At 43.1% G+C, this 27,532-nt stretch overlaps 1 long non-coding RNA gene across 1 annotated transcript in view; it reads right to left on the bottom strand.

Moving 5' to 3' along the window:
• LOC147613493 (uncharacterized) overlaps positions 1-25,929 on the bottom strand; it is a 37,274-nt gene extending 11,345 nt beyond the window's left edge. Inside the window, exon 1 of the long non-coding RNA XR_015263204.1 lies at positions 23,797-25,929. This is a non-coding gene — a long non-coding RNA (uncharacterized LOC147613493). The remainder of the gene's footprint in view (positions 1-23,796) is intronic.
• Between the last annotated feature and the right edge of the window lie 1,603 nt (positions 25,930-27,532).

Here is a 27,532-nt window from a genome sequence, read left to right as displayed (position 1 = left end):
AATCTCCGCTCATCCAGCTCTTCCAGCTCGTCTAAACAACTGGAGAGCTCGTGGCCATTCCAATCAAGTTGCGTGCCCACTCTGAGTGTTGGAATTAAGAAATCAATCGGGAGGATGCATTCAGTCCAAAGACAATTGCGAAGAGAGTAGTTCCAATCAATGTCTTGTACGCCGTGCGGTATGCCCAAAGCACACTGTGCAATTTTTGCTCCCAATCGCTCCTCGATCCCTCAACTACCTTGGTTAATGCTGTGCACAACACCTTGTTGGTACTTTCCGCCTGACCATTGGCTTGTGGATGGTATGGTGCTGATCTGTAATGAATCACCATGAACTCTTTCAATAGATGTTCAATGACTTCATTAAGGAAATGAGTCCCTTGGTCGCTGACGAGCTCTATGGGAAGCTCGTACCTCGTGAAAATATATTCATACAAGAACTTAGCGGTGGTTCTGGCATCGTTCTTAATGGTGACCTTAGCTTCAACCCATTTTTTCAGATAGTCCATGGCAACAAGAATATATTCAACATGAGTGCTTTTTGCCGGTGGCTTGATTGGTCCTACAAAATCAATGCCCCATTTTGCAAATGCTCTTGTGCTCATGAGAGGATGAAGAGGCATACGATCATATATGGTAGGCGGCTTTGATCGTTGGCATTCCTTGCAGCGTTTGACAAATTGCTCGACGTCAAGCTTTAGCGTTGGCCACCAAACTCCTGACCATAAGATATTCCTATACGTGGTTTCGGCTCCAAAATGACCACTCCCTAGGCCTGAATGTGCCTGATGTAGGATTGGAATGTACTCGTTCTCACTAGCACAGAGGCGTAGTTGGCTGTCCGGACCGTGATGGTAAAGCTGAGCCCCAATGATTGTGAAATCTAAAGTCTCAAGCTCCAGTTTGCGTCTGCGATGCAATGGCAGATCTTTGCTGGCTTCTCCAGCGGATAGGCATTTGACAATGTCTTTGCTCCACTTAGGGTAAGTAGAGATTTGATAGTAGAGGGTTGAATGTGAATAGGTTGGTCTGGCCTTGCATTCAATGCATTGATGTGCAATGAAAGTTGCAACATCTTCAGAAAGAGTTGGCCACCAGTATCCTTCACATAAAACTCTAAGCGTTGTTCCGTGGATAGAGAAATGATCCCCAACTAACCCATTATGTGCAGTATGCACTATGAATAAGTGTTCTCGCTGGTTGGGAATTAATCTTAAAACCCCATCATCGCCCAAATAGTACAACCTTCCGAAAATGAGTTGAAACCGTCGGCAAGCTTCCAAAAAGTTAGCTTTGCTCTCAACACATGTCAATGATTGATCCCAGGACACAGTAGACAAAAATTTGGCAATTTTTGCTGCCCACTTGGGAACGGTTTGTACTCCAAAAAGAGTTGCATCTGGCAGATCATCTTCCACTCCCGTAGGTGGTTCCCCAATGGTCAAACGACTCAAATGGTCTGCTCTTCTCTGATGTGTTCTCCCCTTCTTAACTGCCACCGTGAAGTCGAACTCTAAAAGAATAACAAACCAACGAATGATGCGTCCTGTTGCGCGTGGCTTGTTTACTAAATAAAGCAGATCTTGATGGTCTACAAAGAATGCAAAGGGGTTTACCAAAAGATAATGGCGAAATTTCTTGACTGCATAGATCATTGTGAGACCTGCTCGCTCAGTCGTGGTGTAGTTCTTTTCTGCCGCGTTCAACTGCCTGCTAGCGTATAGGATAGGAAAGTCCATGTAGTGCTCACCTGGTTGAGCAAGCATGCATCCTATCGCATAGCCAGAGGCATCGATGTGTACATGGAAAGGTTTAGACCAATCCGGTGCTTTTAAAATAGGTGCTGTGACTAAAGCATTTTTCAATGTCTGAAATGCCACATCACACTCCGACATCCATTCAAAAACCACTAGGAGAGCATATAGGGGACGAGCTACATGGGCGTACATATAAATGAAACGCCTATAATATCCACAATGCCCCATGAATCTTTGTACTCCTTTAGCGTTTTCTGGTTTTGGTAGATCAACAATTACCCAAATCTTGTCCATGTCTGTGGATATGCCATTTTTTGATACAATGTGTCCAAGAATCTTTCCTTGCCTAACCATGAATTTGCATTTCTCTGGGTTAAGGCAGATTCTATAAATCTGGCATTGAACAAAGATCTTTTTCAAGTGGTCTATGTGATCTTTTCTTTCTTGCGAGTGTACACAGAGATCATCCATGAAAATTTCAAGGAAATCCCTGAGGTATGCCCTGAACGCATGTGCCATAAGGCGTTGGAAGGTTGCAGGCGCATTTGTCAGCCCAAATGGCATGACTCGGTAAGCAAAGATTCCCCATTTGGTTGCGAATGCAGTTTTGTGTTGATCTTGCTTGGCTATGGAGACCTGATTGTATCCGGAAAATCCATCAAGGAAGCTGTAGGCCTGTTTGTCGGCTACTCTCTCGAGTACGTGGTCCATCATTGGTAGGGGAAAACTGTCCCGTACGGTAGCAGCATTCACCTGCTTTAAATTGACGCACACTCAGAGCTTGCCATTCTTCTTAGGAACGATCACAATGGGGGATACCCATTCAGTGTGTTCGATTTCATAGATGAATTCAGTCTCAAGCAACTTGTTGATCTCTTTCTTGATCTTCTTGCCAAATGTTTCGTTATACATATATGGCCTTTGCTTTCTCGATTTCGCATCATCCTTCATCGGAATCGTATGCTAGCATATGTAAGGGTCAACTCCTTTGAGGTCTCGGTAACTCCACGCAAATACATCGCGATACTCCTTGAGAGTAGATATTAGGAGTTCTTCTTCCTCAGGTGTGAGGTCTGTGGCAATATACACAGGCTTGGGCTCTTCTCCCGGCTTTGCTAGGTCTATTTTCTTTGAGTCCTCAGGCCCGTCAAAAGATTCGACTTTGTTCTTGGCCTTGGCTCTCTGCGGTTGTTGAAGAATGATCTTGTGATCTTCTATTTTATAGCGTCGGAAGGGACACTGAGTCCATCCACCTCTTCCTCACTACTCTCGTTGCTAGACTCGCTAGATTCGCTCCAAGATCGCATCGATCGCTCTAGGGTCCATTTGCAGTCATTGTATGCTGCCTTTCTCTCAAGCTTAGACATTTTGGATGTTGTTTGTTCTTCACCAGTCTCGTTTAAATTCTGGGTGTCTATGTCTTTTGCCAACTGCTTGGGGCGTCCCAAGAAAAAGAAGTCAAAAAATGGTAAAAAGGAAGTTTTCGGTACCAAAGACGACGATCCGATAATCCAAGATGTCAATGATGATTTCGATGACTCGTCCTTGTCCACATGCACTAAAGTTCCACCCAAAGCTCTAGGCAAGCAAGTTCCAAAGGAATCGCGTAAAGATGCGGGCAAACAAGTTTCCAAGGACCCCCCTAAGCCGATAGATACACAAGCCCCCAAGGCCCCGCCCCAAAAGGAAACCAACACGAATAAGCATGGTGTTTATTCAACAACTAGGGAGGAGCTAAAAGAAGCCATAAATAAGAACAATGACACGCAAGTTTCTCAGAAACCTTCCCCTCAGTCGATTGTTGCAGGTCCTCGCAAGCACCCAACTAATCTCTACAAACCCCCTCAGACGGGCAAACCCCTAGAAGTTCCCAGTGTGATCTCAGAAAAGTCTGAGGAAGGGCACAATACACAATTTGAGAGATGGTACAAGGACATGCTCCAACACACGAGCCTTGAGCACAAGCCTCACTCAAAATTGAGAGAACGTGAGCCTACAAGTGTTCATCCCGATGATTTGCACGAGAATGACGAGACAAGTCACACTTTCGAGCATGATACACAAGACCTATGGGAAATTCCATTTCCACCTCAAACCCCATTGGAAGGACGAAGCGTGGAGGGCACCCAACTAAATGTCTAGAAGCTCATGAGTTTCTTGGGCATGCCCACCGCAACCACCATGTTGGTTAAGCTCAAAGGAGACCCGGAATGGCAGAAACCCTGCGATCTTTTCTCAATGATGAGCTCACCGTTAACCCTTAAAAGCTTACAGGAAGCCCCACCTCTGCATGAATTGCAACGAGAACCAATCAATGAACAAATTCCCACAATTATTGATAAAAATCCCATCACGCTAGATGAAGATCCCAAGTCCCTGTTTAGACTTCGTGTCAACACACTTGGAGATTATTTTGAAGGTGATGATTCCAATACAGTGTTACCAATTGTTTGCAAAGGCAATACTATCATGGTAGTCCTTGACGGTGGTGCCAGCGTGAGCATTGTAACAAAGCGTTGCTGGGAAAAATTGGGTTGACCAGCCATGGAAGTCGCTAACCTTAAGGTAAAGCTGGCCAACGATAGCCTCATGAAAGCAAAGGTCGAGGGATTTGGCATGACCTTGGAAGGGAAAGCTCTATCCTAGTACCAGACCCTTGAGCCTATAGTGTTGAGAGACCCAGAAAGCCTGCATAGAGATTTTGTAGCAGCTTTCTGGAAGATGGGAGTAAAGCACGATGCAGTCGCTCTCATCAACAACTTCAAGCAATTGGAAAAGAGTCCATACTAGACTGCGCAGGGAGATTGAGGCAATATATAGCTAGATGCCTTGAGAGCAAGCTTCCAAGCCATTCTCGAGTGGATGCATATACTGAGCTCCATGGATACGTGTGTGAATGCCGTCACTCCAACAAAATTTTGTGATGAGGAGGGATATGATGTCCAACCACTTTATGTCTTAAGCATCATACAAGAAGTTGATGAAAATGAGTCCTCTCAGGAAGAAGAGCCTAAGGATAAACAACCGCATTCAGATTACTGTAGTACATGTGATGGTGCAGAACACGTAGCAACTGAAATGAAAGATGTTTACATCTACTGGCAAAACGATGTAGTTGCTAGTACTGACCCCAGTGAACGGGAGCAGGACGGAGAAGAAGAAGTCTTTTACGATGCTTCTTCAGATATGGACGCTCAGGATTGGGAAACAGATCCAGAAGTGGGATCGCCACCAACATTAGAACATGGAGTGCTACTACAAAGAGATGGGCATACCATTCCCATTGAAATTATAAGGCCTCGAAAAAACATACAAGTTGAGAGAGCTGAACGTCGCACAAGGCAAGGATATTCACAAAGCATTGCAAGAAAGAAGGACATGCCTACTGTGAAGGGTAAAACTGCTTACTTAAAAATGGTAAATGCAGTGGAGTGCATTAAAGACCCTGTGAACAGGATGCTATATGACTCAGGACTTACCATCTTCAAGTGACGAAGCTCCTAAAACCAACAAAAACCCAGACAAAACTAAAAAGAAAGATGAGGTGTCAACATCTTCAGTTGGAGACAAACCTCTGCCAAGAAAGTTACCCAAGCATAACAAGAAACAGAAGGAACCAACCACGGTAAAAGGAGAAAAGCCTATTCCAAAGGAAAAGAAACCAACCATGATGAAGCTAAAACGCAAACAACTGTACAACGAACAAAAGAGAACTCTAAAGGAGGTCTGGACTACAGAGATGGAATCGAAAGATTCTCCTGAAGAGAGGGACGGGATTAGTGTACCTTCTAACTTTAATAAGTATACAATCCAGGATCGAAAGATTATCGTATGTGCAGCAGCCCATACGAGTCCAGGAAAAGCCATACAAATCATACGAAGGGCCGAAGAATGCTAAAAGGATAGATCTTGCAGAGCCTGGAGAGGATCCGAAGCCAGCATACATTGCTAATGATCTAACCCAGGAGGAGGAGGAGTTGTTGATAGCAGCCCTGAAAAAGTGTCGGGACGTATTCACATGCTCATACAAGGACCTTAAAGGAGTGGACCCTAACATTTATCAGCACACCATTCCGACAAGGGATGATGCAAAGCCAAGTAAACAGCGTCCGTACTACACATATAATGACACTTTTGTGAAGAAAATAAAAGAAGAGATAGAAAAGCTAAAAGAATCAGAGTTTATCTACGAGATTGAGCACACGGAATGGGTCTCGCCTATTGTAATTGTACCCAAGAAGAATGGAAAACTAAGAGTGTGTGTCAGCTTAAAGAAGGTAAATGCAGCTACGATCAAGGATAGCTTTCCTTTGCCAATAATGGACCACGTGCTAGAACGGGTAGCAGGAAAAGAGGCCTATAGCTTTCTTGATGGGTTATCTGGATATAATCAAATATCCATTGACCCACGGGATCAGCATAAAACAGCTTTTGCTACTGAATGGGGGGTGTTTGCCTATAGGGTCATGGCCTTTGGGTTTACCAGTGCGCCAGCCACTTTTTAGATACTGATGGTACATGCTTTTAAGGAATACCTTAGGGATTTCTTAGAAGTTTACATGGACGACTTGTGTGTCCACTCCAAGGAGAGAAAAGATCATGTCGGGCATCTCATAAAGGTCTTTGAGAAGTGCCAGCTTTATAGAATTTTCCTTAACCCTGAGAAATGCTCTTTTATGGTTAGACAAGGCAAAATTATGGGCCATATAATTTCAAAGAATGGCATTAGCACTGATATGGAGAAAATTAAAATTATAGCTGAGCTACCAATTCCGATTAATGCTAAACAAGTTCAACGCTTTATGGGGCATTGCGGCTATTATAGACGTTTCATTTATATGTATGCCGTGATTGCAAAGCCATTGTATGGCTTAATCACCATTTTTGTTTGGACTGTAGAGTGTGATGACTGTTTTAAGAAATTGAAGGAGGCATTGGTAAAGGCACCAATACTTAGGTCTCCGGATTGGGATCTAGTATTCCATGTGCATATTGATGCATCTGCCTATGTATTGGGTGTGTGTTAGCTCACTCGGGAGAGAAAAATATGGATTTTTTGATATCATATGCTAGTCGCCAGCTAAATCAGGCTGAAAATAACTACACCACAACAGAGAGAGAAGGACTGGGTATGATCTTCGCAGTGAAAAAGTTCAGACACTATTTGCTTGCAAATAAGTTTGTATTCTTTACAGATCATCAAGCCTTACTTTATCAATAAACCATGCAACATTGGACGCATAGTATGCTGGTTTATAATTCTGTTGGAGTTTGATTTTACGGTGGTTGGTAAGAAAGGAGTAACGCATCAGAGGGCTGACCACTTGTCACGCTTAACACATGGAGAGAAGCCTACAGGGGTTGATGATGATCTCCCTGATGCTTACCTTTTTAATATTGAGTCAGTGCCACGTTGGAGCAAAGAGTTAATTCCTCTTCTCTGCTTTGGACGCCCTGAGGTTCCTCTATCCCTAGCCAAGAGTAAATAGTTAATAGAGCATTCAGCCTCTTATAGCTTGTTATCCGGATGTTTGTATAAGATGGGGAAGGATGGAGTCTTACGATTGTGCATAAACCCTGAGGATTACAAGAAATATATACGACTGGCACATATAGTATGATGGACTATGTCCATTACGCAGTGGATCAGACACTAAAAAGAATATCATGGATAAGAGTCTCGTGGCCCATGATACAAAAAGATGTGCATGCATATGTAAATCAATGTGTATTTTGCAAAGATCATAACCCGATCGCTCATGTAATGTTGTTTCACATTTTGGTAGCACCAAAATGGAGTCACTACATTGTGGAATACTTGAAAGATAAGTCGTTCCCAGAAAAAGCGACTAGGGCATGCAAACGAGCTATCAAAATTGAGGCACGAGACTTTGAGGTGATTGCCAGCCAACTATATAAAAGATGTAAAGACAATCAACTAAGGTTGTGCGTCACAAAAGCCGAGTATATCCGTGTTCTTGAGCACGCACATTCAGGGCTTGCAGGAGGTCATTTTGCAACAAAGACATGTGTGATTGCGATTAGGCAATCTGGGTTGTGGTGGCCTACCATGAATGGTGATGCTGAAGAGTATGTCAGCAGATGTGAGCAGTGCCAGAAAACGAAGGCACCTGTACAAAAAGATGAGATGCCTCTAAGACCAATAATGGGGGCAAGAACTTTTGCCAAGTGGGGGATTGATTTCGTTGGTCCTATCCACCCACCCGCATATAGAACACAAGCGCAATACATAATTGTGGCTACTGATTACTTAACAAAATGGGTTGAGACTAAGGCTACTCAAAAGAAAAATGCAAGAACTACAGCTATATTCTTGTACGAGAACGTATTTACGCGCTATGGCTTGCCTATTGAGATTGTAAGTGATAGGGGTACTCATTTTCTAAATGAGGTAATTGAGTATCTTCTAGATGAATTCATGGTAATTCACAGGAAGAGTGCACCCTATCACCCACAAGCAAACGGTCAAGTTGAGAGCACTAACAAGATATTGTGTACGGTTCTAACAAAGATTGTGGAACATTCACGAACAGATTGGGAAATGAAACTTAACGCGGCGTTATGGGCTTATCGAGTGGCATACAAAACTTCAGTCGGAACCACGCTGTTTAACATGGTGTTTGGTTTGGATGCGATATTGCCAATTGAGTTTCTAACTCCTACGCTACGTGTAGCAAAGGAGTTAGAGTGGACGGGCCACGAGCTATCAGATAGACTAGAAGCCCTGGAGCTTCTAAATGAGGATAGATTATGTGCTATCGCTGAGATTTATGCCCAAAAAAGGAGACAAGAAAATTTCCATGATATGCACATAAAAAACAAAGAATTCAAGAGAGGGGATGTTGTCTTAGTATACACACTGAAGGAGCATAGCTCCAAGTTGAAAAAGAGAGGAATGGGCCCGTTTGTGGTTCATAAAATGTCAGTGAGCGGAGCTGTACAGCTTGCTACGTTAGATGGGGAGCCTATGAGGAATTGGCTGAGTGGTTGCCGCATAAAGAAGTATTTGGAACCACTCACTCAAGAAATGCTAGAGCGTATCCATGAGGCAAAAAAACATAGTAAAATCAAAGATGCAATTAAGCAGCATGCACAAGAAGATGCTGAAGACCGTATCCGAAAAAGAAAAGACAGATTTGGTCTTCCGAAAAAAATAAGGGATACCAAACACCAACGTCTCTTTCATTTTGAAGGAGAGGAGTCGAGCAATGAAGAAGAAGAGAGCCCAATAGAACCGTACATTATTGTAGAATTGGGGTAGGAGAAGTTAAAACAATGTACCTTAATTGACACAGGGACCAATCATAATATGATCATGTATCACCCTTACATTCATATCAAAGACTGCATGCTAAAGCACACCAAGATGCGATTCAGATCATTTACAGGAAATAGAACTAGAGCTTATGGGGTGCTATATTTGGATATATTTGTTAATGACGTTAACTGTCCACATAAGTTTTATGTTTTACAGCCTAACATAGATACAGATCCAATCATCTTGGGAAGGGCTTGGCAAGATAAATACGATGCAGTTTGCGAATGGCGGAAGAAAGAAGTACGCTGCGAGAAAGAGGGGCATTGCTTCCTTGTTCCTTTTTATATACCAAATTTTTTTGAAAGATTAAGCAACGGCGATGAGGAAGATGACAGTCAGGAGCTCCCTTCTAGAGAGGAGGTCTCACAGTCCAAGCTAGAGCAAGTGGCTCTACGGTCACCATTGCCAGCAACAAAAGATGCAGCACCCATCACGGCACAACCATTGACGAGCGAAGCAAAAGGCAAGCAGTCAGAATCTACTACAAACCTAGAAAGGAGCGTTATAGAAATCACGAAGACTGTATCAATGGTCAACAAAGGAGTGGATATGCCATCTACTTCGAATGCTAAGGCTAAAAAGATTTGGGTACCGAAGAACTCAGTAAGTATGAACCAAGTACCTATCCCACAAACCAAACAAACATATACATCACCACATGCAATGCAGACAAGGAAGATTTGGGTTTCGAAAAAATTCGTGCAAGCACAACAAGGAACCAAAGCAATTTGGGTACCTAAGTCCAAGCACATTCAACTGGAGGTACCAAAGCAACAGCCTCAGGCGAAACTACCAAGGGAACCCCGAAAAGAGGCAACCTCACACAATAAGAAGGGGCAAATTAGGGTCACCTATACATATTTTGACCCGTGAATAAGTAATTATTTGTTAGAAACACATGCATGGGCATGGGGACTGCTTGCAAGGGCATTCTGATTGTTTATCGTGCGTTTGTGTATAAAAATGCCAAAAACGGCACAGAAAATCCTTAAAAACACAGGACAGATGCAGTTGCCTTGAGGTTTGAACTTCATAGCAGTGTTGAGGAAGCAGTACGCTTAAGATTACCATCAAGAAAATGACAAAGCGGAAAAAAGTTACGGGATGCAATTTTTACGTCTCGGGCAGAAATTCTGGAAACTCAGGGCACAACCGTCGGAATGGGCCAACCAACCAGTCAAAACGAAGAGAATGTTCTTGAGAAAAGCAGTGGTAATGTCAGTGAAATGAGGTAAGTGACCAAATGGGCTCAGAGAATCGGCAATGGTATGTGACCGCTCAAAAATTCACCTAAAGGGCATTTTTGACCTCATTTGTACTATTGTCAGTGAGAGAGAGTGAGAGAGCTAGGAGCGACCATAGAGCTTTCTGTCGTGCACATCTTCACGCACACATACTAGAGAGCTTTGTGAGCCCTGAGAGAGTGTGGAGAGGTGAGAGTGAGCTTGCTAGCACGCACATTGGCTTTGTAGCACACGGAGGGAGCTTGTGTGACCACGTGACCACCTACGCTTTGGAGGAGTGCTTACGTTCGCCATCGAGCTTTAGAGGTATGTTACCATGACCTAAACTCAAGCTTTGAGCATGTGTAACATACTTAGCAAGGGCACGATCACCATATCAAACACTAAACACATCATGCTCACAAAGAGAGTAGCACATTCATTTTTTGAGCAAAAGGAGCACTTTTGGGGGTCCACATGAGATTCCAAGCATGTCACAGTGTAGAGGGAGCAAAGGCATAGCTCTGATGAGCTCAAGTGATCATTTTGCACATACCCAACTTGGTACGCGTACCAAGTTGGGAGGAGATTTTGGACACAATTGACTTGCCACAATTGTTTATAACACCTTTAATACCTCTAAAATGCATACATGCAAAGTTGCCCCATGGTTGGAGGGCACATTGGGTGGAAATTAGCTTGGAGGTGCATAACACAAATCTGATTGCATGGGACAGTTCCAGAGTTTCAGATCGGGTCCCCTTGCAAAGGGAGACTATTACACACTTGCTTATCCCTCACACTTATTCAAAACATCAAAATGGTTGATCCCAACTTGGTATGCGTACCAAGTTGGAAAGGGTCAGAATGACTTTCAGAGATTTTTAGCTAATGGAAGGCACTATTCAGAGTGCTTGGCTACTTGGTTGCAAAGGAATTACTTCAGTTGGTGGGCTACACTTGGTGGGCTACACTTGAGTCTAAAATGGACTTAAAAGTGGCTTAATTGTGGTAAATAACATGATATTCATGGGGTACAAGACTCAATCATTTGCTTAAAGGTCAGAGATTACTCAGCAAGAGGTGTTCTATCAGCAGGCAATGCTAACACTCAATTTTTTGGACATTAGACTTGGTACGTGTACCAAGTCAGGAAGGGTCAGTTTTCATCAAAACTTCATACACAACTAAAATATGTCTTGCTTATGCTAAGGGCATGCCCAAAACTTCATGACATTATAAAAATCTGAGTTGGATACATACTTGGGAAATTTCAGAGTTTGCTATGCAAAATAAATCCATATTGGAAATTTGAGATGCACAATTGATGTCCCAATCATATGGGAGACTCAGGCTAAGATGCTTATTCAGCTTGAATGCTCAAAACACACTTTTAGGCCAGAATGACTTGGTACGCGTACCAAGTCAGGATCATCCAGAATGCAGGGAATTCAGTATCAAAGCTCAACAACATCACTCTAAGTATAGAAACATGGTTGAAATCAAGAAAAACTTCAAAAAAGTCAGTCAGAGCAAAGGTTCAGAGCAAAGGTTTTCTCCAAGTCAGTAAAACTGCAGAAAACTTTTTGGGCCATTTTTTGAGCTTGAGATGCACAGTTCAGATCCCCTTGCACAGGAAGGCTATAAATAGGATTAATATACTTAATTTATGGTCAAAGTTCAAAAAACTCTAAAAATGAACATCTCAACTTGGTACGCGTACCAAGTTGAGGAGTGTTTTTTACAAAGAGTACTTAGCCAGCAGGGTGGAGCATCTATGCACTAGCCTTGTGGGCCAGTCAGATTGGAAATTGGATTTCTAAATCTCATTTTATCTTAAAAAGCAGAAAACACTGCAAAAAATGCTAAATAACTGATGCACTAACACTAACATGCACACACTCATCTATTGCCACTCTGCACACCTTGCTAATGTGATTGTCTTGCCTTGGACAGATATTCATATCTCAAGAACGGGAAAGAAGATAACAAAAATGGCGGAGCAGGAAGAAATTCCATATGAAGTGACAAATTTGAAGATTTCAGACTCCTACTACGTGGAGCAAGAGTACATGGAAAAGCACAAGGCTTGTGTATTTAGGGGGCAATTCAAGATTGAAGACGGCAGGATTGGCCAAGCCATACAAATGCTGAAGAATTTCTTCAATCTCCACAAAGATACGAAGTGCAAAAGGATCTTCCACACGCTGGGGCTCAACCAGTATTTTAGCTTGCCAGCTTGGGGAACAGACAACCAAAGAGCTTTTGAGCTAATGAGTACAATCAACGAGGAAGGCAAAGCCATGATCACAAATAAAGATGGCAAGAAAATGGAGGTCCTGATCACGGAGGAGCTAATAGCAGATGCCTTGAACATAAGGAATGAAGGTCACGCATTGAATGCTCTTCTAAAGGATAAAGAAAAGGCACAAGTGTTTGCATACACTCCAGGGCACACAAAGACTTTCAAGGATCTCAATTGCAAAGAGATTGTCTTACCCTTGGAACTCTTCACGCAACATTTTCGGATGGCAAAGCCTTAGAAATACACCCATCCTAACAAGGGGTTGGCATATCATTTTACAAAGGCACACAAGGAACATTTTCATTACTGCAAGTTCGCAAAGTTCATTCTCAATGAGATGAAACAGACGGCGAAGAGCAAAATCATCAAGAAGGAGCCATTCATCAGCACAGGCCCTATGCTCACAAGGATAAGCTACCATGCAGTTGGCATGATTGATCAGCTATACCACCACCAATAGATCAAGATTGATGCTACAATGGACACTCCTCCGAAGAGGACAAGGGGAAAGAAGAAATTATTTGAAGAAGCCACCAATGCGACCTCTGAGGAAGAAGAAGATGGTCTAGAAACCTTGATTGCTCGAAATGAAAAGTATAAGGAATGGGAAACCATTTTCCACGAGCATGACGAAGCTCTACAGAGAGTCAAAGGGAAACTGAAGGTTGCAGAGGAGAAAGGAGAGACATTAATCCCGATTTTCGATGCATTCAGGAAGTTTGAAAAGATCAACACAAGGAGTGCACGTATTGCCCGAGATAAAGAAGAAAAAGAGCGACAAAAGATTGCCAATTTGGAAAAGATTGAAAGGCCAAAGTCTATTGCGGCGAAAGAAATCACAGAGGGCATTGTGGGTACCACAACTAGGTCCAAAAGACTGAAGGTTACCCTGCGACATCCGGTGTCAGGAGAAGAGGCTATTGAAGAAGATGAACAACCTTTGGCAAAGAAGTTGAAGATGGCCAAAAGGCGAATTCAAACGGAAAGGGAGAGAAAAGCGTCTGAGGGGTCGGCAAAGCCAATTAGCCAGACACGTACTATGAAAACGACAGTTGAAAAGGGAGAGAAAGTGGCCAAAAAGGATATATCCCCTCAAGAGGCCATGAAAGAAGTGAAAGAGGCCATGCATGAAATGCATGAAGTGGGAGTTGCAGCCCATGATGCTGGAAAAGAGGCGAAGAAGGCAACCCACGAGGCCTTGAAGGAACTGGAGAAACAAAAGACCAAGGAGCCAGAGATAGACATAAGTGTGGGCATAACATCCCCAACTCGGCCCTCTCAAGAAATTGAGTTTTCAAGTCTTCTCACCTCTCCTACAAAAATAAGCGGGTTCTCAAGTCCCAAAAAGTCTTTCGATTTCACTGCACCACCACCTCCTGGAAGGCCTCATACAGAGGGCCAAAGTAGCCTTGATCATGAGGCTGAGGCCGAAAAATTTGTAAAAGAAGTATTGAAGGATGACCCTGAGAATAGCCAAGGCTGGAAGAGTCAAGATTCATAGAAAAAAGCAAAGAGACCACCGGCTATTCAAGTTACTGGCAAAGCCTGAGATATGGAAGTCGAAGTGGATACTCAACAAGGAGGAAATTCAGAGGTCCAAAAAGAGGCTGTGGTGGCCGAAGCTACAAAACAGGAATAGCATAAAGATGAAGAAGAGGGAGAAAAGAAAGATGCCATGGAAGAGGAGGAGCAACCTCCTCCCTCGCCAATCTTGGGTGTTCAATCAAATGAAAAAGCGCCTCCTCAACAACAGGATGAGCAAAATCAAAAAGAGGAAGAAGATAACCGCATATAAACAGTCCATAGAACTGACAGAGATAGAGTTTGATGACGAGGAAGAAGAAAAACGGGCAAGGGAAGAAAGAAAAGTAAAAAAATCATTGACTTTCACAGAGATCTGAGCTCTTGAAGAATCTCAAAGACAAATGCTCAAGGCGGACACGTCTACAAAAAGGAAGCAGGCCCTTCGCACATGATGCATCCTGACCAAAGGGAGAACCCTACCTTCCCGAGTGGCTTAAGAATGTTTTCAGTAGAAGAGGAAAGGCAAATTATGGCCAAGTACAATAATGATTAGACAACCGCCTTTGACAGTGTGTATGATAACATGCGGTACTTAAAGTTTTCTACATTGCACTTTATGCAAGATAATGTAGTGCTGGCAGAAAAGTTAGACAAGCAGATCATTGATAATAGAGCTCTCAAGAGGCACTTGAAAGAGATGGAAGAAAACAAAAATCTTACATTGAAGATGGCAGAAGCTGAACACATACAGTACATAGGCATCGTGGCAAATACAAGGGAATACCTTCAAGAACAAAAGAAAGATGCGGCAGTAGAGCAGAATTGGAAGCTGAAGGCAAGCAAATTGAGCTGGAATCTTTGGGGTTACAGATTGAGGAGTTGCAATGCGAATTAGAGCTCAAGGATGTGTACCAGAGCCAACTGCAAGTACAAAATGACATTCTAAAGCAGCAGTTGGATGAAGTACAACTTCGATTAGAACTGACAGAGCAAGAGGTGGCCAACAAGGACCAACAAGTGCAGATCTTTTAAGCAGCACAAAGGCTAGCAACTGACAGATGTGACCAAGCCAAAGCGGCCATGAGAAAGTTCTTACATGATCCTATACAGGCCATGGCATTGACCATACCAACAGTTGGCGGCAACCCTCTACAAAGCAATGTAAGGCGAAAATTAGATTCTGAAGCATTACAAAGGGAAGCCTTCACATCAGTTTTCATGGAAAAAGAATTAGCCTCGAGAGCGAGGATTAAAGAGTTGGAGGATATGGTAAAAGCTCTACAAAGTCAAACCCCAGTAACAGCCACAGTGGGACCACCTCCACATACGACGGGAGCTAGCACGAGTGCAATTGCAATGGAAATGCCTCCCGTCAAGCAACATGAATTTGGCCATGAAGCAGGCACATCCTCTCAACTGCAAGTTGACATAAAGGAGGAAATCTCTCATGAACAAAGAGAGTATACAGAATGGGAGGAGGCAGTCTTGATGTGTGCTAAACTTAAATATATGAAGCATGGGGAGGCCACAAAAGATTACCATCTACTACCTCTACCACTACCACTGTTAAAGCTTGAAGAGAAACTACTCAGAGTGGAGATTCTCCCCAAGTGTCTCGACGAAGAGGAACTAGGTGGCTATAGGGAGATGACTATGGAGGCGTGGATGAGCTTGTCAAGGTTGCCAAATCAGCCCAGGTGGAGGATCAAGTGGTTCCGAGACTTCCCGTCATACAAAAATGTTTATGCGATGGCACCTAGAGAAATATGGATCGACCCGTGTCATTGCCCTATAAGGAGGAGGAGAATGTGGCCGGATTTTCTCGCCTTGAAGGAAAGAAAACCTCATTATCTGAACTACCCCGTTCTGCTGCCGCCACCACACAATGATATAGTCTCTGAGCAATACTTCATCAAAACACTCAAAGACACAATTGAACAGTTTGATGGCATGCCAGATCTCGCATGTGTAATGCTTGTGAAGATAGCACAAATGCTTATAGCCTGCACTCTAGAATTTGCAAAATGCATTGAGCACAAAGCTACATGGCGCAAATTCTTGGAAGGACAACACGGCAGCATGTGTTGGGATTTACAGAAGGAACGGCCTCCAAAGGAAGTTTAAATGGGCTTTTATGCAAGATGCCAGTTTTTGCCATCCCAATATATGGTGACGTTTGAGGAAGCCTTCCTCACAGGGTTTTTTGAGTAAGACACGGTCATATTTCATCCGAACAGGCTTAGTTCCGTACGTCGTACGACTGAAATCGTACGTACTTGTTGTACGGTACGGTACCGTACGGATTCGTACGGTATCGTACGACTTTCGAAATTTTTTTTTTTTTTTTTTTTTTTGGGTCGTCGTTGTTGTTGTTGTTGTTGTTGCGTGGAGCAATTTCAGTCTTCTAGAGAGCCATTCATCGCCATTTGCAGCCTATAGGGAGCTGTTTGTCAGCGTGTGCACTTGCCATTGCCATATTAGGCAAGCGATCATATTGCCTGATGAGGAGAACGAGGCAATCTTCATGGAGCTCTATAGTGAGCTTGTGGCAGCAGATACTCGCAGCACCAGGAGTCAGCATGGACGGGGGCCCGAGCAGTTGGAGTTCATAGGCCTCCGCCTTCGGCATCGGCAAAGGGTGGCCTTCGCACATATGTGAGGCGGGGATCCTCGAGCTCCAATCCCCGCCTTCATGATGATATTCCATTGCCCCCTCATGATGATACCCCACTGCCTAGAGAGCCCTTGTTTGATGATGATGGCAACCTACTTAGCGAGAATGATCCCCAGAGTGTCTCGTCCACCTTCGAAGAGTCCTCTTCAGAGAACTCTCTTGATGGACACTCTAGTAGTGATCATGTTGATGATCATGCAGATGTTGGTGATGATGTAGACTTTTGATATGTTATAGCTCTCTAGGCATTGGGCATCTATCTCCTTCTAGCCCATCGATGATGTATTGTAGTATGTAGTATCATGTATGTACGCATGTTGGAACTTGGCGGTCGCCCATGCCATGAGTTTTTGGCCTATCCTTTTGTAGCAATTTTGTACTCTAATGGCATGATGACATTATGTTCATGGTTCTACTATTTTGTAACTTCTTGTCTACAATTTTTAAGTTTAGGAAGTATTTTTAAAAAAAAAACGTACTAATATCGTACCGTACCTCAAAAAATTTTAAGGTACCAATTAGTACCGTATTTTATCGTACCGTACCGTATCGTACCTTTCGTACTAACTAACCATGCATCCGAAGATGGGAGATCTAGGAACCAGATATATTGCCTATCATAACATGGAACTGCAAAATCCACTCATGGATCTAGTAATAAAAGCAGAGCAGTTCAAACACAAGGAAGAATGGAATAGTGCTCTAAAGTTGGATATCCTAAGAAGAGGATACAGATAGAACATTCAAGTGAAGTACAGGAACATGTACAGGTGGTCAAATGTACATACTTCTATTTATTCTATTAACACTAGTTAAATAAGATCGAAACTATGTGCTTTTTTGCCGAGATGGTTTTTTGCACATAGCAAATCTATGTATAAGACACGGCACTTTTATTTCCACATTTATTTTCTTAAGTGCACAAACATGTACTTTTTCGACACACAACCGGCATACGACATTACTCTTCGAACAAGCAGTGTCCGAGGACGGACACTGGACTAGGTGGGGGGGAATGTTCCGCCAAATACAGAACGGAGCAAAGCTAAAGATTAAATTTAGCTGAAGGACGAGAAGAAGACCGAGTCAAAGTGATGGACCAAAAGCGGTGGACAAAACTTTCAATTTATTCCCGTGGTCACTTAAGTGTCCCACCCATTGTAATTATTTGTATTAAGATTAGAGAGCTATAACCGCTGGAATGGAGAGCATAGAGAGAGGAAAAGTGAGAAACCCACAGGGAATTTGGAGTAAGTGTGTGGCCATTAGGATGTCCACTTATTAGCAATTGGGTGTGCAAGTATAAAAGCCAAAGTGAAAGGTGAGAAAATGGCCTTTTCATAAAGCAAGATAACGTTTTTCTTAACAAAGAAATCGTGAAGCAGAGATGATGAAGAGCTCATGCTAGGGATTGGTTTGCTTCCTTCTACTCAAGCTCTTAGCTCTTGTAAGCTCTATGGGTTCAAATGCTATGGTTGTTGTATGCCTAAGATAGTGTATGAAGCTCTCCTTTGAATCTACACTCTCCTCACACACATGCTTATGAGCACTTGTGGGTTCACTAATTAGCTTTAGATTAAGTTTGTTTGCACTTTATGGAGCATTGCTAAGCTAATGATGCAAGCTATGCATACTAATTTGATGATTTATGAAGATTGTGATTAAGAAGCCTCTTACTTAAATGCGGGAGATTAGTGCCTTGCTTGACGATTAAGCTTTTGATTCTTCTTTAAGTGTTGTGGGCTGAGTTTAGAGTATAATGTGTGAGTCCTATAATGATTCAATTTTGTATGTGTATTAGGTCATATCCCGTTTAGTAGTAATCCACTTGATTAGTGAGGCCTTAGTCCTATTTGACCATATCCTCTTGCTAATTGATTCTCGTATGGCTTGACAAGCTATATAATGTCTCCGTACAACTAGTCTCGGTCACTCCCCTGCATTGACATAGTATGTTGGTGTAAAGAGCTTTCTGCAATACCCGATCGCGGCGAAAACTGGCTAACAATCGTCTCGCAGGCTGGCTTGGTTTGGCTGGTGGTTTATTGAGACAATACCTTGCATAGCAATTGCCACCACACTTGCAGCATTGTAAAGGTTGTCAAGCTCTGTATCGAGGTTTGCTGTTGTTGATTATATCCTCTAATGCTTTGGTTAGCAACATACATAAGCTGATTGGTTTTAGAATTCACATATACAAGTTGGTTGGGCTTAGTGGGAATTTCTGATTCCATATCAAGCAAAGGTGGCTCCTCCTCAATGAAGTAGGTTTGAGAACATACTAAGTCCATTCCTAGCTCAATTTCATTAGCACTTAAATATCTAAATGGCATCGTTTGTGGCACAAAGGGTTGTGCTCCCAACACAGGCCTGTTGGCTTATTCTTGATCACCCCATTGCATAGAAACTAAAGCTCTTTCCCCATTTCCATTGTGGAAATGTGTGGTCTAAGTTGTTGTGGGTAAGCATAACCTTGTTCCACATTTCCATTGTGTGGTCTAAGCTATTGTGGGTAAGCATAACCTTGTTCTCACTGCATGCATGCTAGATAATTGTAGTCATTAGTCACGCGAGTGGATCTCCATCTACATGCATCACACCACAGTCTTGGAGGAGAGTTTTTAACCGCCCCAAATGAAAACATATTGCATTATTCCATTTTGTGATCTCCCCCATCCTTGAGGTACTCGCTAACTATACATTATTCCATTTTGTGATCTCCCCCATCCTTGAGGTACTCGCTAACTATACATTGGCATATTGGGAGCACAATACAATTGTCCCAATTATTTTGAAAAAAGATCAACAATCTCATTTGTATTCAATTTCTTGACAGAAGGAACCAAAAATTGCTATCTGTGCAAGAGGTTCTATTGTTATCTTTTTGGTTACCCAAACTTGTGACACCAGAGGTATCGAAATTGTCATTGTGATCCATGGCATCCAAGTAGCACTCATTGTGTTTCTTTGCATACAAATGTGCATGAAAATTTTTGTTTCTAAAGCCCTTTAGGAAGATTGATATCAATCTCTCCTTGCTAGGTCTTTCATCTGCTGCTAGGCACCTTGTAATGTATTGCTTGAGCCAGTTTGTGGAGTCTCTTACTAATTCATGTAGTTTTTGCTTTCAAGAAGCAATCAGAGCAACCACATTATGCTTTATCCTCATTTTAGAAAAAGCTGCAATAAATTTGTTCCACCGGATTTGGAGTAAGAGGAGTAAGAGCAAAAGCATGCGGAAGCGGTGTGAAGACGGGAGATATATAATAGGAGCAGATATGGTGTATTTCGGGAAGGATGAAACAACGAAAGCAGAATACAAAGATTTTAGTAGCAGATAACAAGTGTAAAAGTGGACATGGGAAGCGGACATCTTTAATGTTTCCCTATCTTTGTGTAATTACATTTTTATTCATGTATTTATGTGAATGATTAGAAATATTTGTAAAGTGCAATGTAAGTATGAACGGATATATTTATCGGCCAATGTGGGTTCCAGCTTGTAATATGATGAACCCACTACTCCTTTTAGTGATTAGCTAGTTGTCCGGCCAAATATAGAAGGGACACTAAGCTAGGGCTTAATGCCAATTTAGTTATAAAAGTAGCTCTCACTAAAAGAAGCCCACTTTTTTGGAGACTATTATCAAAGTATATGCTAAGAGCTTGAGCTCCCATCACCTCATCCACCTTGAGCTATCCATTAGAGCTTATGCTCTCTTTGTAATCATTTGTTCATGGTTAATGTCAATGGCTTCCTTCCCCTCATCCCTTGTCTACTCTCTACACATTGGCTATGCAATGGAAGAGCTTGAATGCTTCTAGCTTGCTCCATTGCTACTCAATGCTCTATGCTTTGTGTATTGAATGCTTGTTGATTAATCATTGCTACTCAATGCTCCCTCATCCCTTGTCTACTCTCTACACATTGGCTATGTAGTGGAAGAGCTTGAATGCTTCTAGCTTGCTCCATTGCTACTCAATGCTCTATGCTTTGTGTATTGAATGCTTGTTGATTAATCATTGCTTGAAGCTTGTGGGTTTGCAAGCTTTGTTACATTCATTAGCAAAGGCTAGTGAGCTTGAAGAGCTTGCTCTCTTCTCTTGAAATGATCTAGGCTTTGTTTGCTACTTGTGAATGAGTTAGAGGTGCATGCTTTGCATACTAGAGTAAGAATTCTTAGCTTTGTATGGATTAGTGATTGACCTGATCATCTTAGAGAGATAAGCTTCCCTCTAGGGCACTATTGGCATTGCATTGTGGTGATTGCTATCAAGGGAATAGGCCTTGAAGCTTGCCATGGTGTAATTAGCCTTAGGCTCATTGAGTATCAAGGATGCTCATCAATCTAATGGGTTGCTTACATTCATGTGTATGAAGTGGGAGCTCGTAGATTGAGTAGTGGGTTGGGCTTAGGTGAGCTTTACTAGCTTCTCCATAGCTAGTGGGTTTGGGTAGATAGTAGGGAATACGGTATTGCTTGTGATAGTAGATAGAGTCCTAATTAATCACTCTCTTTGCAATAGCTAGAAGTGCACATGGGGTTGACGACCCATGTCCCTTCCATGAGCTAGCCGGATATTACCCTTGTGCATGACAATCCCCTTGTTAGGTGTGAGCTAACTAATCCCATAGTTGCGCTCACAAGTGGCGCCACTGCCTGGGATGAGTGCCGAAGCTAGAGCACTTCGCTTAGCATCGAGTCATTAGTTTCCCATTGGTTGCAAAACCATGGTCAGGTGGTTGTAGATTGACTTAGACTCAAGTCTACTTTGGTTTAGAGTAGGTGGAGTGTTGAGTGTGGGAAGACTCAACGCGGGTGCACAATCACAAAAGTTGAAGGACCTTTCAAACCTTCAAACCCCCACATTAGCGGTTGAGGGATCCCGCTCTAGGCAGCTTATATATCTTTCTTGTTTTGTTATTTCAAGTTGTTCAGCCAAATACTGAACATACACAAATACAGAGTATTCCATGACGGATACAAGGGAGATGTAGTGATACAGGAATGTTATGGAGTTATGACATGGCGGCCATGGCAAGTCCGAACAAGCGTCATATTATTTTTGGGCCGTAACTGACAATGTAAATATATCCCGAATGCAATTCCATGCCAATGTAAGTGGTAAACGGGCTCGATAAGAGTTCCAGGTTGTAAGTCACAGTGCCACAGTGACAAGAGAGGTTCCCGTTTAAGCCTAGGTGTGTATTTTAGAGCAATGGGCGCCCTAGTTGTGAATGGGCATGGCCAATGAACCCTAGGTATAAAACATAACTTGTAAAGTGTAAACCTCACTTCTTGAGTGCATTCTTTAGAGTGCTTGTGAAGAAGATAGTGGAGACTCTTGAGCTTTCCATAGTTTGAGAGCTTCACATACTAATGCAAGGGTTTACATTTCTTCTCTAATTGCTTTCCTACTGCTTGATTGTATGTGTGTGTGCGTTGCTTGCGTTGACTAATGCTTGAGATTGCATGTTTTCTTCCTATGCATGTGTATGCCCTTCCATTCCAAGTATGCTTGCTTGTTGATAAGATTTGAGATGTATGTGCATTGATTGCCTATGGTTTGATTAGTGTGTGCTAATCTCATCTTTTCCAAGTTTGTGTGTGCTTGTAGAGAGGAGTGTGTGTGTGTGTGTGTGGTTGAGGGGACCTTGCCAATGCTACCCATGCTTTCGTGTTGAGAGGTTGAGAGTAGTAGATTGAGGAAGAGTAGTGAGGGCTTGCCAATCAATGGCATTTCTCCCCTATTAGCTTCTTTGCTACCTTCATGAGTCTACTAATCTAGTCTTCTAGCATATGAGCTCTCTCACTTGTGAGATGCCTCCATGCCCTAGCCGGGTAATGTGATTCTTGGATGACAATTTGATTCGAGGTGTAAGCATATCCCCTATGTGCAAGACGCCCCTTTTAATGGCGCCACTGTCGGGGATCGATTTCCTAAGCTAGTGGAGTTCATTGAAAAGTAGATTAGTGTCTAATTAGACTCCAATCTGTTACAAAACCATTGGATAGGTTGTGGGTTTGAGTGGGACTCAAAGGCCACTTAGGATTAGGTTGAGGATTGGGTAGGGAAAAGCCCAATGCCAGAAAAACATAGAGTTGTGAGAACTCAAAAACTCACAAAAACCCCTTTGATTCGGTTGAGATTATTCCCGATTGGTTGAGCGTAGCTCCCCAACTCACTAATTTGCAATAACCACTTACTAATTGTTACTAATTTCTCACTAATTGTTACTAATTTTCATTAATTTCATGTGCATACACACATAGATTTGCATAATTAGATGCATAAATTGCATGCTAATCTTGTCATTGGGTACTAATGCTCCATGATTTTGTGAGTGTGTGCAAGATTAGTTGAAGCTTTGTGGAGATCCACACGTGTGTGTGAAGAGGTAAGTTGAAGCTAATTGGAGAACCGCACATGTGTGTGAAGAGATAAGAACTTGAAGGTTTAAGTTTAGTAGAGAATGAGTGCAACCGAGTCCTTTGCATTTAACAAGTCGCATTAAGGGTCCATTGGAGTAATCCCATTGCTTGTTCAGTAGCCAAACGAAGGGTACCATGTGGCTTGGCACCACCGACGCTTCCTCGCTATTACAAGGCCGGAGACAATCATCGGCTTGTTGATCCTTGTTGAATGGAAAGTGGGTAGCACTTCTTCCAATTGTTGCTTCATTGATTATGATGTTATGTTCTGGCATAGCCGAGGCCTACAGATGGCTCTGTTAAGCCGTTCTTTCTTCCTCCCTCTCCCCTTGGGCAGGCGGATCGGATGGAAGAAAGAGGAGCTTGCTACCCTCACCCGCGGCTTCACCTCTTTGGGCAAGAAGGCTAAGCACACCGTAGGGTAGATCGTTAGGGAGCTTGGGCTATGGATTGTGAAGCATATGCAACCCACACACACACACACAAAACAAAGGATTACTTTGCAAGAGAAGAAGAAAGTAAGAAGAGATGTTTCACTCACCTCTTCCCGCTCGTTGGAGACCGGCGTATTCGCGGAAGAGCCCACGCGCGTAGAGTGCGAGAGCTTGCCTATGGAGCAAGCTAGAATCACCCTTCTCCTCCTATGTTATGCCCTTCACCTCCCTCACCTCTCTCTCACACACACAGATGCAGGCAAATACACAAAAGCAGAAACAGAATTCGTTTTTTGGCTCTCGGACACGAATAATTCTTTACAAATGAGTTTTTTGGGCTTTTAACTCACTTAGAAAGGTGTCCGGGCGCCCAAACTATGTCCCTAGGGGGTTTTAGGACCATTCCAGAGCTCCCGGGACACTCAGACTTGCCAAAAACGACCCGAACACGCAAGTAATAATTCCGCTCATGTTCGGTGTTGTTACAATTAATTACATATTTGGTCGAAAAAATTCATGGCCGGGAAAAAATAAAATTACAAAAATAATTAGATGTTCTTGGAAAAAGATGTTGCATGCCCTTTCTTCATCTTTGTCTTCTTCTTTGCCTCTGCTTGCTCTTGCTTCCTTCCGTTTCTGCTTGTGCTCCACTTCTTCGTCGCTTCTCCCACATTCTTTTGCTTCCCTTGCTTCATGGCGTTGGTGGCGTGTTGGTGAAGTTAACATTGCCCCCTTCCTGCTGGTGATGCCGTCCTCGGCATCACGCACATGTGATTGCATCCCGGAGTGCAGTCTTTTTGCGTGCGCGCAGAGTCTTGTCAGTGAGGTGTATGTCGGGTGAAGAATAGTTCCTCCTTTATGTCCCAGAATCTTGTGTCAATCGAAAGTAACAAGATAGTTACTTGGAAGATATTTTACTTTGTGGAAGTAATGATAGATTATGTCAATGTCTGGGTGTTGTGAGAGATCATACACCTGCCGCATGGACTGAGCTTCCAATGCATTGTAGTTTGCCAATGTTGTGAGCAAGAGGATTAGCTTTAAAAACCTGCACGTAGCCACCATTGCGAGGGCGGGGATTAGATTCCAAGCTTCAATAAGATTTACTATTGCTGCTTGGAATTCTGCTAGTGTTGGGTACATCTTAGCCGGAAGTATCGGGAAATTATAGGAGATGCGCGCATCTTTGCTTTTCAAGGCCTCAAATTCTTCCCATGTCCATCTTCTGTCTGTAGGATAGAAAAGTGGATCTGCTCGAACATATGGTGGCGCTGCTTTTTGTAGACCGAATACAATGCATCTTTCTTTAAGTATTCTTGTCGCCATCCTGGTTAATGACGCATCATTTTCTCCCATTCTGGAGTACACTTCTCTGGCATATTTTGAGATCCATTGGTGTCTTTATCTGTGTGTTTGCGCACCCAATGTCGAGCCAGGTAACGGATTTTTGTTGTGACCATTCTTATTTCTAAGAAATTGGTTAGGTTGTGTGCGGTAAACCGATTCTTTTTGAAACGGACCCAACGGACCCAAGCCCCAACTGAATCCCTCTTGACGTTGCTAGCTTGGTGCGCTTCGGAGACCCCTAAAATATGGTTTATAAGGGTAAATTTGAAATCTTTTTTGCTCTTTGTACTCCGTATATGGAATAGGAGCCATCTTCTTGAGGCGCATGTGAAGAAGAAACGGATCATCATGAAGATTCCAGAACTCTCCATGCTTTTCTTTGAATGACGAGAACCGCTGTTCCTCTTGGTCGATTTCCTGGGGACCAAATAATTCTTGTAATTGCCGGAGGCGCTCTTGAATTTGTGGCTCATGCAGGATAGGCCGCAGGGGAAATTCCTTGGGGAAGAGAGTTTTGAGGCCATGGGTAGATGATTCCGGCATCTGTTCTTTTTCCCCGCAGATGAAGCTGGCACTGCACCACTTTTTGGGCTCTCCGGTGGTGTTGTGAGTTGATCCCAGTCTAATGCATCTTCGAATGTAACCTTAGCTGGATCTTTGGACAGCTCACTGGGAAGGCTTTGTGTTGTGAGAGGGTCGACTTGTATAGCACCCTTCACAAAGTTGACTTGAGTGCACTTTCCTTGTTGGAATGACGACACTGATTCGGCACCTAAGCCCGTTTTATCCTTGGCTTGTCACATCTCCATTATGTCATAGATGGGGGGTCATACATTTGGATCCTTTCTAGCTGCTTCCAGTGACCTAAACTCTTCAGTTTCCAATAGGTGTTTGTTTACTAGGAAGATGTTGGTATCAAAGTTGGTTCCATAATCATCTACTTGTAGAGAAGCAGCTGCTCTCCGAGTTTTCTGATGAAAACTATATTCTTTCAATAATCCGATGGACTCCTTCAGCTTCGTGAAGAGTTGCCGATATTCCTTTGGTGGTTGTGGAGTCCTCACATATTTGTTTCTTACAACTGCAGCTTGTAGATCCTGGAACCACTCACTGCACTTGTCCAGTACCTCGAAGGTAGACACCCAATATTCTTTAGTCAGAGTGTAGAGATTGTGGTCATCCATGAAAGAAAGGGGGTTAGGTGTCCGCGTTTGTTGGAGCTCTTTGATGTTCTCCTGTAGGTGGATTATGTCTGCATGAAGATGGCCGACCTGGACCTGCAGCTCATTTCGATTCCTTTGCACGCGGTGAAGAGCTTGTGCATCGGTTTCGCCCCTTTCTTCTTGAAGCGTTTTTTCATGTGGCCCACCTTTCTTTGCAGCTTCAGTTTGCTTGAGTTGGTGAACCATGTGGGACTTCTCCTCCTTGAGCTCGTGTACCTGCTTTTGTAAGTCGTCCCTCTCACTGGATGCTTTAGCCAGCTGATCTTGGAGACCCTTAACTGTGGAGTGGCAGTCATCCAAGTCCTTTTTGGCTTGGCTTTTGTTGTATTTGTTCACCATCTCCACGAATTTTCTTTGCCAGTGATTTCTTTCCTCAGTCATTTTTGCAAGTTGACTGGCAATAGTTTCACCTTTTTTGGCGCAAGTAGCCTTTGCAAGAGGGGCTTCAAGTTTATCTTGTGCATCCAGTAGGTCCTGAGTAGCTTTTGCCAGAACTGTATCAACTTCACGTTCCCTTGTCTGGCAATCCTTGTGCGCTTCCACAATTTCCTGCTTTTCCAGTTTCAGACACTCGAGGATGCTCAGAGCTGCCATCAATGCTTTTTGTACGAGATCACAATGCCGCAGAAGTTTGGTCTACGTGAGCATGAAAAGCGAAGAGAAGTCGAAGATCTCAATGCACGGATCCGTCTCCTTGCCAGCAAATCTCACTGTGGATGCCGCTACCATTCCAGGTACGCCTAAGAGAGGGTTTTCCATCAATTGTGAAGGTAAAGCTGGAACTATGGCTAGTTCCAGCTGCTTTTGACTTCCTGGGGTAGGGCCTTTTGATGGATCAGGTGGTGCCAAACCTTTGCCCTTATCTTTTGTTGTGGGGTGCGGAGGTTTCCCAGATCCACTTGAAGGGGGTGTTGGTGCTGAAGGGGAAATGTTGCCTTTGGGGGGAAGACTTTTATCTTTGGTTCCAGTTTGATCCTCCTTAGCATCTTGATCAGCCTTTTTTCCTTTACCCTTTCCGCCACCTTGATTGTCATCATCATCACCTTTATCATCATCTTGAATGTAGATGATGGGCTCTTCTCCTGGAAGTGGCAAGCATTTGAAAGCTTGGTAAACTTCATCATCGCTTACATCTTCAGCAACAGGATATTGAATTGTCGCTTCTGTCATTAGGAGCTCTTCTATGGGATTGTGTTGGGCTCGCTTCAGTGGGCTCGCTTCAGTGGGCTCGCTGTAGACGCATGAGAAGAGATGACATAACCCATTTGCATGA

The sequence above is a fragment of the Cibotium barometz genome, chromosome 43 (assembly GCF_041138505.1).
Source record: "Cibotium barometz isolate CiBa-2024 chromosome 43, ASM4113850v1, whole genome shotgun sequence".
In the NCBI taxonomy this organism is placed as follows: Eukaryota; Viridiplantae; Streptophyta; class Polypodiopsida; order Cyatheales; family Cibotiaceae; genus Cibotium; species Cibotium barometz.
The sequence above is the reverse complement of the archived record's forward strand: the minus strand, read 5'-3'. Positions and strand labels throughout refer to the sequence as shown.